Raw genomic sequence first — 14,707 nt, 5'->3', positions numbered from 1 at the left:
CGAGGGCTCGGCGCGGGCAGGTTCGACGGCGGTGCTACGGTGCCTCGTCCTGTGCGTGGAGGGACGAACTCGACGGGGGCTGCGGGATCTGTTGGGTAACGTAGTAATTTCAAAAAAAATCCTACGCACACGCAAGATCATGGTGATGCATAGCAACGAGAGGGGAGAGAGTTGTCCACGTACCCTCGTAGACCGAAAGTGAAAGCGTTAGCACAACGTGGTTGATGTAGTCGTACGTCTTCACGATCCGACCGATCAAGTACCGAACGCACGGCACCTCCGAGTTCAGCACACGTTCAACTCGATAACGTCCCTCGAACTTCGATCCAGCCGAGCTTGAGGGAGAGTTCCGTCAGCACGACGGCGTGGTGACGATGATGATGTTCTACCGATGCAGGGCTTCGCCTAAGCACTGCTACGATATTATCGAGGTGGATTATGGTGGAGGGGGGCACCGCACACGGTTAAGAGATCCAAGGGATCAATTGTTGTATGTCCAAGGGGTGCCTCCCTTCCCATATATAAAGGAGTGGAGGAGGGGGAGGGTGCCGGCCACCCTAGGTGCGCCCCATGAGGAGACTCCCCCCTTCCAAGTGGGAGTAGGGGAGGAGAGGGAAGGAGAGAGAAGGGGAAAGGAAAGGGGGCGCTGAGGGAGTCCTGGATAAGGGGGTATCCGGACTGCCGGACTATATACTTTGGCCGGACTGTTGGACTATGAAGATACAAGATTGAAGACTTTGTCCCGTTTCTAGATGGGACTCTCCTTTGCGTGGAAGGCAAGCTTGGCGATCCGGATGATAGATCTCCTTCTCTGTAAACCGACTCTGTGTAACCCTAGCCCCCTATGGTGTCTATATAAACCGGAGGGTTTAGTCCGTAGGACAACAACAATCATACCATAGGCTGGCTTCTAGGGTTTAGCCTCTTCGATCTCGTGGTAGATCAAGTATTGTAATACTCATATCATCAAGATCAATTAAGCAGGAAGTAGGGTATTACCTCCATCGAGAGGGCCCGAACCTGGGTAAACATCGTGTCCCCAGTCTCCTGTTACCATTAGCCTTAGACGCACAATTCAGGATCCCCTAACCAAGATTCGCCGGTTTTGACACCGACATTGGTGCTTTCATTGAGAGTTCCTCTGTGTCGTCGCTGTAAGGCCCGATGGCTTCTCCAATCTCCAACAACACCGTCCGGGATGAGGCCTTCCTCCCCGGACAGATCTTCGTGTTCGGCGGCTTCGCACTGCGGGCCAACTCGCTTGGCCATCTGGAGCAGATCGACAGCTACGCCCCTGGCCATCAAGTCAGGTTCAGGAACCTAAACTACATTGCCGACATCTGCGGAGACTTGATCTTCGACGGATTCGAGCCCACATCAGGAGCGCCAAACGATCGCCACGCGCATGGCTTAGATCTGTCGTCGGACAGTATTCGGGATATCGTGCCTACCATGGCTCTGAACTTTGATCCAGAGCAGATCGTGCCATCCGAGGACGGGTGGATGGACCCCGCCACGGAGGCCGCACACCTATCGGCGTTGGAGCCGAACACAGACTCCGCTTCTAAGGAAATCTGTGTCTCCGGACCCCCGGACTTGTCTTCGGCCGTAGGTTCTGCACCGCGTGCATCCATGCCCATCGAATCTGATTGGGCTCCAATAATGGAATTCACCGCCGTGGATATCTTCCAGCACTCCCCCTTTGACGATGTGCTAAATTCGTTAAAGTCTCTCTCTTTATCAGGAGACTCTTGGACGAACTATGCCCGGCCCATGTGGGACACGGATGACGAAGAAAATCGCAACCCACCCACCACCCACTTTATAGCCATTGTCGATGACCTAACAGACATGCTTGAATTCGACTCCGACAACATCGATGGTATGGACATCGGTGCAGGGGACGATCTGGAACCACCGCCCATGGGACGCTGGACTGCCACTTCATCATATCACGTCTACATGGTGGATACGCCTAAAGAAGACAAGGGTGACAAAAAGGACACAACGGAGGACAAACCCCCCGGACAAAAATCAAAACGACGACGCAGGCGCCGCTCTAAGTCTAGTCACAGTAAAAATAGCGATAACAACGCAAAAAAGGATGACACTTCGGTTGACTCCAAAGGCAACAACGACCATAGGGACCCAGCGATGGAGCAGGATAAGCCAGGTCATGCCGAACACAGCCTGGAGCAGATGCCCGACCACAGCGATCCCGAGGGCCGAAATCAGCAAACTGCCTCCGGAGAGGAGGACAGTCCGGTTGACGATGCATTCATCATCTCGGAAAGATGCTTCGAACAAGATGACCTTCACAGAAGGCTTATGGCCACAGCGAGGAACTTAAAGAAGCAGAAATAGAGGCTTAACGCCGCGCAGGATACGCTAAACCGAAGATGGAAGACAGTGCTAGACACTGAAGAAAGATATGGCGATGATCGCCACACAAAGAGCTACCCAAAGCGCAAGCTGCTGCCGGAATTTGACGATGAGGCTGCAGAGCCCATTCCGCCAAAGAACAATATGGCCAATCGGCCGGACCAACCACCTAATGGCCGCAATAGAGCAGCCACCGACGCCGCACATGATTTACGTGAGCTCCTGGACAAAAAGGCTGGTGCGACCAGGTCCGTCTATGGATCCAGAGGACGCGCTTCGGCACAGGATTATGGTTACCAAAATGATCATACTGATCAAATACCAGTTCGGAACCAAACCCGGATACAACAACCGTCGACAACATGCCACGACATGTCCAGGTATAGAGGGGCCGTGCACCCCCTGTGTTTCACCGATGAGGTGCTGGACCACGAATTTCCACAGGGGTTCAAACCCGTAAACATAGAGGCATATGATGGAACAACAGACCCTGGGGTCTGGATTGAGGATTTTATCCTTCACATACACATGGCACGTGGGGACGACCTCCACGCCATCAAATACATTCCCCTCAAGTTGAAAGGGCCAGCTCGGCACTGGTTGAAAAGCCTCCGTGAAAATTCAATTGGAAGTTGGGAGGAACTTGAGGACGCTTTCAGGGCCAATTTCCAAGGGACCTATGTCCGACCTCCGGATGCAGACAATTTAAGTCACATAATACAACAGCTCGGAGAGTCAGCCCGCAAGCTTTGGAACAGATTTCTCACTAAGAAGAACCAAATCATTGACTGTCCGGATGCCGAAGCCCTAACAGCCTTTAAACACAGTATCCGGGACAAGTGGCTTGCCAGGCACCTCGGCCAAGAAAAGCCAAGGACGATGGTGGCTTTAACAAGCCTTATGACCCGCTTTTGTGCGGCGAGGACAGTTGGTTGGCCCGTAGAGGCACCAGCGACCCGGGCACATCCGAAATTCGAGATGGAACTGGGAAGCCACGACGCAACAAGAATAAGCATTGAAGCAATGAAGATAGTCCGGACAACACGGCAGTTAACGCCGGATTCAGGGGCTCGCGACCCGGCCAAAGAAAAAAACCATTTAAAGGCAGCAAAGAAGGACCGTCCGGCCTAAATAAAGTCCTGGACAGAATGTGCCAAATCCATGGCACCCCAGAAAAACCTGCAAATCATACTCACAGAGAGTGTTGGGTCTTCAAGCAAGCCGGCAAGTTAAACGCCAAACACAAGGGAAGGGAAACACCAAGTGAAGACGAGGATGATTCTCGTCAGCCGAACACTGGGGAACAGAAAAAATTCCCACCAAAAGTTAAAACAGTAAACATGGTCCATGCAACCCACATGGAGTTCGTTGCCCCCAAATTCAACCCCTGGGCGGCCTGCCGATCACTTTTGATCACAGGGACCACCCGGCCAGTATCTGGCAAAGAAGATCGGTTGCCTTGGTGCTCGACCCAATAATTGATGGATACCATCTCACTCAGGTCCTAATGGATGGCGGCAGTAGTCTTAATCTGATATATTAGGACACCATCCGCAAGATGGGGATAGACCCATCCAGAATAAGCGAGAGTAACACCACGTTTAACGGAGTGATACCAGGTGTTGAGGCCCGCTGCCGGGGCTCCCTCGTATTAGAAGTAACATTCGATTCTCCTGACAACTTCAGAAGCGAGGAATTACTCTTCAATATTGCTCCCTTCAGCAGCGGTTATCATGCATTACTGGGAAGAATGGCCTTCGCTTGCTTTAACGCAATACCGAACTACGCCTGCCTTAAACTTAGGATGCCCGCTCCACGTGGCGTCATAACAGTTAGTGGAAACACAAAGCAGTATGCGGCAGCTCCTGTAGCCAAACACTAAGCAGCCTCTCCCACCAGAATGCATGATCGGTCGTTAAGACCACGGACACGGCTAGACGAGTCCGGTGCACCACCATCAACAACAGCCCGGATAAACCCTGGCTGGGTGCTATACATATATCCCCATAAATGGTACTAGGGGTTGTCAACACATAATAAAGCCCACAATTCGGATTGCCTTATCAATAGGCCAATATCTCATATTTTTAATATCCATTGAGAATAACAAACTTCCCGCACGCTTACTCCTCTATATGAGTTTTCATTTTTACAGACACTACTCGTGCGACACCCTTCCAGGATACGGCACAATGAAGACAAAGACACCGACGTGTAGCAGGGCCCTGCTCAAAGGTTTCTCTTTAGATTAAGCCCCTGCGTAAACCTTCTTTATTGTATTTTGTTGCTTGACATCCCATGGGTATACCATACACCCACAAGGGACACTGGCGTTATAGGCTTTTCGCCATGACAGATCAATGCACGTACCTAGAAATACAGGGTCAAGGGCGTTACTCAGCCCAGTATTTGTTATAAAGTCCGAATACCTTCGGGAGTGTTCGGCCTCGCGAGTTTGGCCTTATATGAATCAGCTCCGAATCATGTCTTTGGTCAAATGTTGGGTTAGCCCGGCTCCCGGGTTTGCGGCCTTACGTTCTGTTCTATCGGCTAAGGCGGCCAAAGGAGAACTACTCGATTGTGCCCTGGTTATTCCGGATTAGCGCCTTAGTAGAGAAAGCCGAAAACTGATTGTCATGATACAACGAGAGACTGGTCAACCACTTGAGGACTCATCGAAATCTATAGGATTCCTCCGCATTAACGAAGGACCGGATTCCCGATCAAGTACGTACGTGCACCGTATCCGGATGCACGCGGAAGTACCAGGGGCTACATAGTAGCCCCACCTTTCAACTCCTATGGCTAAGTGAAAGTGTTACAGCTATATAGTCTGGTTGACTGGTTCGACGTGCGATCACATCCTTAAGGGACCAAGACGTTGGATCAAGTGTGTTTACGCATATTTTTTTGAACACTCCCCCATTGTATGCGTGGAGGCTAAAGCCAACGGCTGCTAACTTTCATGTTATATGCATACATAACGGCCACACAGGAGACATTATAATACTTTTAGGCAAAGTATAAAAACAGCCTCTATAATCAACGCATAATTGTTTACAATCAATAGACTTGTCACTTGAACATGACATTCTTCGAGCACTGAGCCTCTATTCTACGGGCACCTTCTATGACCTGCTCAAAATAGTGCTCGGCTGGGTCTTGGCTTCCTGCCGGACCCTGGGTTGCAATGCTGGTGGCCTCCATATCCGCCCAATATGTCATAACACGGGCAAGAGCCATCCGCGCACCCTCTATGCATGTCGACCTCTTCACGGCATCAATTTGTGATCTGGCTCCAAATAGTTGGTGCACTAAACCAAAGTAACTGTCCGACCTCGGTCCTCTCCGCCATAGATGGTCTATTACAGACCTCATTGTAAGACCGGACAACCTATGGAGCTTGGCTATAGCGGCCATCTTCTCACTTAATGGCAATGAGCGCGTTGGAGCGCTAAATTGCGACCAGAATGGCCTTTCTATTTCATTATCTTTATGATCCTTGAATAACTCGGTCGCATCAGCCGTACTCTTTGCCAAGTCCGCATACTCATCTGCAGCGCTCCAAAGTTGATCCAAAGGAGCATACTTTGGATCTAAGAACTTCATCCGCAACAAATAGGGGTTTCCAGCCACGATTTCTCCGGCTTGTCGAAGTTCCTCTCGTGCGTCTCTAATATCAGAGCGCATCTCCTTAGCCGAATCCAGCGCCTTCTTCAGGTCAGTCGCCTATGCCTGATTCTCCTACTTGAGAAGCTCATACCGGCCGGCGGCGTCCCTCGGCTCCACAGCCATCTCGGCTATCTTTTCTTTGCTTCGGAGATGAGCAGCCTGTTTGGCTCTCAAGTCTTCGGCTGCCTTTAGGGCAGCCGCATTGCTAACCCGGGCTTGTTCTTGGCTAGGGCAAGTTCCGCCCTCAGGGCCTCAATGGCAGCAGCTCCGCCTGCAGCCACATCACATCATATTCATATTATAACCTTCTTACAATTTCCTAAACAAATAAGGAAATGCGAGCGCATACTCTGCAACTCATCGAATCGCTTGTTTACAAGCGTGACGTCGGCATCCACCAGATCAATTTGTCGCCTCAATTCGGTGAATTCGGCGGTCTGGTCCACCGCCGGACCCTTAGCAACCTGCACATAAATACAGTGCGACCATTACCTGGGAGTGTGATCCTCCGTTTGCCGCCATGGGCTGGCAACCACTGTCTCAGGGGCTACTATCTATACAGAGCACATCTATTACGTGCGGTGCAACCAAAGATTACGTATTTTGTTGCTTACCTGAAAGCCTTTGAGCAAGCTTCTAAAAGCTTAATTTAACCTGCTTGTGGCGGAGGAAATTTTCTCCAACACAATACTCATTAGTGTACAGTGATCCTCTAGAAGAGCAGCTTGCTCCAAGAGGCCCGTCAGTATGTTCGGCCTGGCACCGGACTCTCCTGGACCCCTCTCATTGCCCTCCACAGGAGCCGAACGCGCTGGGCTCGGGACGACCGAAGTGTTAGCTTCTGGCCTCGGTAGATCCGGACTCCTCCGTGACGACACCTCAGGGTCACCTGCCCCATGGGGCGGAGAGGCAGGTAGGGTTTCACTCTCCATCATCTCTGGAAGAAGATCCCCCGAGGACGAACCCTGTTGAGACGAACTACTAGCCGGGCTGCAAAAAATAGGTCCTAGTTATTACTCTCAAAGAAAAAAGCAATAAACTTCTTGTTTATTAACTTATAGCTCGCTGGAGGGTTGGCCCGCTAGCGGGCATGGTGCGGTAGGAACGCCCTTCTGGGCAGGGCCCTTTGGTGAAGTTTTCTTCCCTTGTTTAGGCGCCTCCGTCTCCAAGTCTTCGGAAGCGGCCCTCTTTTTACCGCGGGGGGAGGAAAACTTAGATTCACCTCCCCAATTGTCCTCCTCCGTGGAAACATTAATCCCCCCAGTTTGGATGCACAATGTGTGAAGCTCACTCTTGGCTTCTCCACTCCTCCCTTCATCTTTCTCCGATGGTACTGGACTTAGAGCCCGTTCAAGCATCCTGGCTATTGCCGGACCAGGCGAGCCTTCGGGAAGCGGGGCCGGACACCTGATTCTCTCTGCCTTATTAAACTAATCCTGGCCGCGAACAGTTTTTCAGAACAATGCTATGATAAATATAAACGAAGTGTTCGATCATAGGGTTACTTACTTGGGTATCTGGGCGATTGCAGCTCAGGCCCGCATCCTCGGTGGTGTCCGGACACTTTATTCGTGGTCCGAAGAACAACTTATACATTCCTTCAAGTGTCATGCCGAAGAAGTGCTGAATGGTTCGCAGGCCTTCCGGAGAGGTCGATGTTTGCACGGCAGGGCCCGCCGAACTAGCATTACCTGGATTATTTTGACAAGATTAATATCCCTCTCAAGAAGCTCCCGAATACGGCTCTACAACGTTGGTACATCGTTTGCAGACCCCCAGTCCAATCCCACGTTGGCCCACGACGCCAGTTGAGGTGGAGGGCCCGAGCGGAATGCGGGGGCGGCCGACCACTTCGTGCCTCGGGGAGCTGTGATGTAAAACCACCTCCGTTGCCACAGATCGGACACCTCCACGAAAGAACCTTCCGACCATGGAACATCGGTGTTTCTGCTTATTGCGGCACCCCCGCACTCCGCGTGTCACCCCACAATCTCCTTCGGCTTCACATTGAAGGTCTTGAGCCATAGGCCGAAGTGGGGGGTGATGTGGAGGAAGGCTTCACACACGACGATAAACAACGAGATGTGGAGGATGGAATCCGGAGCTAGGTCATGAAAATCTAGCCCGTAATAGAACATGAGCCCCCTCATGAAGGGATCAAGGGTAAAGCCCAAGCCTCGGAGGAAGTGAGAGACAAATACGACGCTCTCGTTGGGTTCAGGAGTAGGGATGACCTGCCCTGCAATGGGAAGCCTGTGCTTGACATCGGCGGTCAGATACCCACCCCCTAAGCTTTGCAATGTCCTCCTCTATGACAAAGGAGGCCATCCACCAGCCTTGAAGGTCGGATCCGGACATGATTGGAGATCCGAGGTGCTCAAGCTTGGGCTTTGGGTGTTGGAACTCGGAGTGCGGGAAGGCACAAGCGTGGAGATAGAGGGATAGGCCTCGACCCCTCTATAAAAGGGGAGAGAATATCAAGCGTTCCCAGCGTAACTGTTTGGGACTTGCCTAAAAACACGGAGTCGTGCCAACAAGTGTGGTTGGATTACCCATACCCATATTGATGAGGATCCCACGATAAGAGGGACACGATCTCTGCTTCGAAAAGACGTCCCAAAGGAACAACCTCGTAATGTGTGAGGTAGCTGGTTATAAAAAACAGTTCGAATAAAAGACGAACCGTGGTGTAATGTCACGTTTCAAAGAGTTATCAGGAGATTAGATTTGTGATATATTATTCTCTCTACGGTGGTATGCGAAATTTATCTTGCAGAGACTGGACACGATTTAAGTGTTCGAAGATTACTTTGGGGTATTCGGAGATGGAACCCGCCTTGCAATGCCGAAGACAATCTGTGTGCGGGACTCATCGTCATTGAAGCCTGGTTTAGGGGCTACTGAGGGAGTCCTGGATAAGGGGGTATCCGGACTGCCGGGCTATATACTTTGGTCGGACTGTTGGACTATGAAGATACAAGATTGAAGACTTTGTCCAGTGTCCGGATGGGACTCTCCTTTGCATGGAAGGCAAGCTTGGTGATCCGGATGATAGATCTCCTTCTTTGTAAACCGACTCTGTGTAACCCTAGCCCCCTCCAGTGTCTATATAAACCGGAGGGTTTAGTCCATAGGACAACAACAATCATACCATAGGCTGGCTTCTAGGGTTTAGCCTCTTCGATCTCGTGGTAGATCAACTATTGTAATACTCATACCATCAAGATCAATCAAGCAGGAAGTCGGGTATTACCTCCATCGAGAGGGCCCAAACCTGGGTAAACATCATGTCCCCAGTCTCCTGTTACCATTAGCCTTAGACGCACAGTTCGGGATCCCCTACCCGAGATCCGCCAGTTTTGACACCGACAGGCGCTGTCGTGGTTCTAAGTCTGACAGTAGAGTGGGGAGTAGGTATGGAGAGGCAAGGTCCTAGCTATGGACAGGTTGTAAACACAAGAGATGTACGAGTTCAGGCCCTTCTCGGAGGAAGTAAAAGCCCTACGTCTCGGAGCCCGGAGGCGGTCGAGTGGATTATGTGTATATGGATTACAAGGTGCCGAACCCTTCTGCATGTGGAGGGGGGTGGCTTATATAGAGTGCGCCAGGACCCCAGCCAGCCCACGTAATGAAGGGTTTAAGGTGTATTAAGTCCGGGGCGTTACAGGTAACGCCCCACATAAAGTGTCTTTACTATCATAAAGTCTACTTAATTACAGGCCGTTGCAGTGCAGAGTGCTTCTTGACCTTCTGGTGGTCGAGTGAGTCTTCGTGGTCGAGTCCTTCAAGTTAGTCGAGTGAGTCCCTCGTAGGTCGACTGGAAGGTGATCTCTTCTAAGGGTGTCCTCGGGCAGGGTACTTAGATCAGGTCCGTGACCCTACCCTAGGTACGTGACTCCATCATTAGCCCCCGAATGGATTGAGGCTTGAGTGATGAAGGAGTTGATGTTGTTTCCGATTAGCTTTTGCATACTGGTTGTGCGTTGTTTTTGAACCAAAAAAATTCTCTCTGTTGATAGTGAACAACTTTTCTTCAGTTGACTCGATCCATTCTTCTTCTTCGTCGAGTGATCTTTTTGGACTTCGCTGATTTCTGAGCGATGGATCGCAGGAAATCCCGCGTCTGGAAGACTGATCTGCCGTCCGCGGATTCCGCGGGATACGGAATTTGGGGGAGCGCGCGAAGCGGAGCGGACCGCGGCACTCGGATGGGACGGGGCATAGACGCCTCGATTCCCGCGCCGCTTTTTTCGCCACGTATCACGCTTGCGCAACTGTTACAGGATATGATTAGATCGACCAGGCCCACCTGTCATCCACTCGGAAGGGATCTTATAAATGCGCCCGGTGAGGGTTTTTTGAACAGTGCCTCATCATTCTCTCTCTGCTCCCTTCGTCTCTGCCCAACGCGCATGCTCTCGCCTCCGCACAACTTCTCCTCACGCGCCCCGCCGGTAGCCATGGTCAAGGAGAAGACGGCGGCGCTGGAGCGCGCGAAGAAGGCGTCGGCGACGGAGAAGGCGAAGGGGAGATCCACCAGCCGCGGCGGGTCTTCGTCTAGATCTTGCCTGCCGAAAGGCTGGGTCCAGGGAGATTGGATCCAGTCGACCATCACGGAGAAGGATCTCCTCGACATGGCCAACGAGGGCCTGATCCCTCATGGAGCTGCGAGGCTTCCGGGGAAAGAGTGGCAGCCCCAGCCGGAAGAGGGTGAGTGCGTGCTTCTGGCTACCCATGTCGACCGCGGATTCTCTTTGCCGCTGAGCATTTTCTTCCATGGTTTCTTGAACTTCTTTGGAGCGCAACTCCACCACTTCACCCCGAATTCTATCGCCTATCTTGCAGCGTTTGTGTCCATGTGTGAGAGTTTTCTGGGCTGTCGACCGCATTGGGGCTTGTTCAAGCACATATTCACGTGTCGCTCTCAAACCGTGAAGAAGGCGAGCCCAGGCGACGAAAGAACCCGAGTTGTCCAAATGTGTGGAGGTCTGGGGATCCAGGTGAGGAACAAGAGCACCTTCCCAGCCGTGACATTTCCCGAGTCAGTCAGAGGCTGGCAGTCGACCTGGTTCTACTGCCAGGATCAGTCGACGCCGGGGCAGTCGAGTGGACTCCCTCAATTTACCATGGACCGAGTGAACAAGCCCTCCTCTCTGAAGTTGATTCCGGAGGAGAAAGCTGACATGAAGATGCTGATGGAGCGCGTAGTTCAGTTGGTTCGGGAGGGAGTGACGGGTATGGATCTCCTGGAGGTTTTCCTTAGGCGTCGAATCCAGCCTCTTCAGTTCCGGAGCCATTGCATGTGGTTGTACTGCGGGACTGAGGATGTGACTCGGGTCAATCCAGAAACAGCCGACGATACCACTCTGGAAAGGTGGATGGCCGCTGTTACTGGGAACAAAGATAACCTTCGCGGAGCCAGAAGGATTCCTCCACTCGACTGCCATAGTGATCCAAACAAGGTATGTCTGCTCCACTTCCCATTGTATTCTCGTCACATTTATTTCTGTTTTCTCTGTTGATCGGTCGACTGATCTTTGTCTTGATGTCTATCAGGCCCTCACTGAGCTATACTCGATGCCCAATGGAGCACAGGCTCCGACCGAGGAGGGAGAAGCGAGCGGGGGCGAGAGCCAGGAGGAGGAGTGGGACTCGGACGCCGCTGAGGCTGATGATGATGATGATGACGATGATGATGATGATGACGATGAGGACGAGGGAGAGGAGGAGGAGGAGGAGGTCGCACCACTGCGCTCGGAAAGGCGGTCGAAACTTGTCCATGACCCTGCGACCGAACGTGGCGAGGGGGTTGCGACTGTTACACAGTCGACCAAGCGCCCTCGGACCACCTCTCCGGCGCCGACTGAAAAGGCGTCGAAGCAGCCCAGGGCGGCCCCGTCGAAGCCGACCAACCACCTGCCGAAGATGAAGGTGTCCATCCCCACCATATTAGGGTAATCGTGTTGCTTAAATCTTCTTGTTTTGTGTGAACTTTATCTCTGGTTGGCGCTGGAGTTAGTCGACTGACTCTTTGGAGTTGTAGTGCTGCTACTTCTGAGACCTCGGCCCGGGCTGACGACCATGAGATTGAGGACGCAGCAACCTCAAAACCTGGTACTATACTCTTAACACCGTCTTTAGTCGACTGACTCATGATCTAATCCTGATTCTTTTCTGTAGCTCCATCCAATGTTGTTATCACTCTCCCTGATGATGATGAAGATGAGGAACCGCTGAAGTACAGAAGGAGTAGGAAAGCGTCTGCCAGCAGGGTGACCCAGGATGTGACGGTGCCTGAGACTCTGGTCGCGGAGGAGGAGAACACCACTCGACACACCGTGTCCTTCGCAGATCCACTGACGAGTGCTCCGCAGCCCTCTCTCTTCACGACGCACCACATCCCAGAGGACCAAGCTGGCGCAGCGAAGGAGGCGATACGCCAAGCAGGGATCATGATGGAGCAGTTGAAGACCATCCGGGATGCGAGCCAGGCAGCTTACGACGCCAGTTCCGCCCTCCAAAGCAATGTTCAGGTCAGTCGACCACCGTTTGTTCTGTTAGGATATGCTATCAAAAACTTTTCTTTCCAGAATTTATAGTAGTCACCCACTGGGTGTGTCGAGTTAAACTCCGTGTTAGCGGGGGCACGCTGAGTGCACCCGCTGGGTGTAGTCCCCAAGGCTAAGGTCGACTGCTGGCAGTCGGCCTTAGACTTTATAATTTCAGTCTTTCCGTCATTCGACTATGGCGACTGGATTTCGCAAACCGGTCGACTGGTCGACTCTGTCTCCAAGGCTAAGGTCGACTGCTGGCAGTCGGTCTTAGGCTTCATAAGTTCAGTCTTTCCGTCATTTGACTATGTCGAATGGATTTCGCAAACCGGTGGGGGCACACTGAGTGCACCCACTGGGTGTAGTCCCCAAGACTGTGGTCGACTGCTGGCAGTCGATTACAGTCTTAAAGAATATACCTCTTTTTTGAGGTCGACTGGTCGACTTTATCTTCAATAGGATTAGTGGGGGCACGCTGAGTGCACCCACTGGGTGTAGTCCCCGAGACTACGGTCGAATGCTTGTATTCGGCTGTAGTCTTAGAAACGCGTGATTTTTCCTTTTTCACTCGGAAGTGAATTATATTTGACATTTAGTCGATTGGTTCTTCGCAGAACTCCTGTGATCTTGTGGCTCGCTACTCTGAGCTGGAAAACAAGCACATTCAGCTCGAGCTGAATTTGAAACTGGTTCAGGAGAATCTGACGAAGGCAAAGGAGGAGACCGAAGGTATGTTTGGTGAGACCTTGACGACTGCTTTTTCCCTTCATTTGTTTCAAAATCTGATCTTGCTGTAACTTGCAGGTAAGGTGAGGGAGGCCCAACAGAAGAAAGACCTTGAACTAGCTGAGAAGATCAAGCTTGTTGACGAGAAGTTAGCTTCAGTCGCAAAGCTTGAGCAAGAAAATACCAATCTGAAAGCTGCTCTTGGGAAGAAAAAAGATCTGGAGGCCTTCCTGAATGGTCTTGCCAAGAAGCTGTTTCTTATGCTTGAAGGTAAATCTCTATGCTCGGCAATCATTTCCAACTGTGGTTTTTCCATTCGACCATTGCCTTGACTCGGTGATCGTCCTTGCAGAATTTTGTCAAAACTTTGAAGAAGAAACTAGCCGGCTGGAACCAAACCTTGACCCCATCAATTTTCCGGTGAACGACGAAGTTGCCATGAATGTTTTCCGACTGGAGTCCCGTGTTGCAGCTGTCGTGGACTATCTTGCAAGGCTGAAGGTCGCCACATCTCGCATCGACTCGACGCTCTGGCCTGGGGAGACACTCCAGAACGACCTCGAGTCGCTGATGGCTCGCTTGAACACAGTCCCTGGTCGAGTGCAGGAGTGGAAAAAGTCCTCGGCTCGGTGCGGTGCAGATGTTGCTCTGTGTCTGGCCCGAGTCCACTGCAAAGATGCGCGAGAAGACAAGCTGGCGGCCCTCCGGGTGGCTAACACCAAGAAACACGAGTTCAGGTCCTTTATGGAAACTTTCCTTGCTGCTGCCACTCGGATCGCAGATGGAATTGATCTTGATGAGTTTGTTGCACCTTCCAGCCCTCCACAGGAGGGGTAAAAAACTTCTTCTAAGCTTGATGCTTTAAATTTGCCTCGGTATGCCGAGTGGAGTTGTAACCGATAAACTTTAACAGGCTTAGTGCCTGAGCACTTTCGGTTCCTTTTGGAATCGATCCCAACTTGAACTTGGTGTTTGAATATGATTGCTTTTGGCTCGAAATGTCTTTTGCAGGGTCAAAGCAAGACGCTCACTGCAGTCGACTTATTCCTTAATCCACTTAGGCGAGCACTGGGCTGCAGCTAAGCCCTCGAGTGAGAGGTTTGCTCTTCACTCGGTAGGATTTTTATATCTTAGGCGAGCACTGGGCTGCAGCTAAGCCCCCGAGTGAGAGGTTTGCTCTTCACACGGTAGGATTTTCATAACTTAGGCGAGTACTGGGACTACAGCTAAGCCTCCGAGTGAGAGGTTTGCTCTTCACTCGGTAGGATTTTTATATCTTAGGCGAGCACTTGGACTGCAGCTAAGCCCCCGAGTGAGAGGTCTGCTCTTCACTCGGTAGGATTTTCATATCTTAGGCGAGCACTGGGCTGCAGCTA

The sequence above is a fragment of the Triticum dicoccoides genome, chromosome 3B, assembly GCF_002162155.2.
Source record: "Triticum dicoccoides isolate Atlit2015 ecotype Zavitan chromosome 3B, WEW_v2.0, whole genome shotgun sequence".
In the NCBI taxonomy this organism is placed as follows: Eukaryota; Viridiplantae; Streptophyta; class Magnoliopsida; order Poales; family Poaceae; genus Triticum; species Triticum dicoccoides.
Note: the sequence above shows the minus strand (reverse complement) of the source record.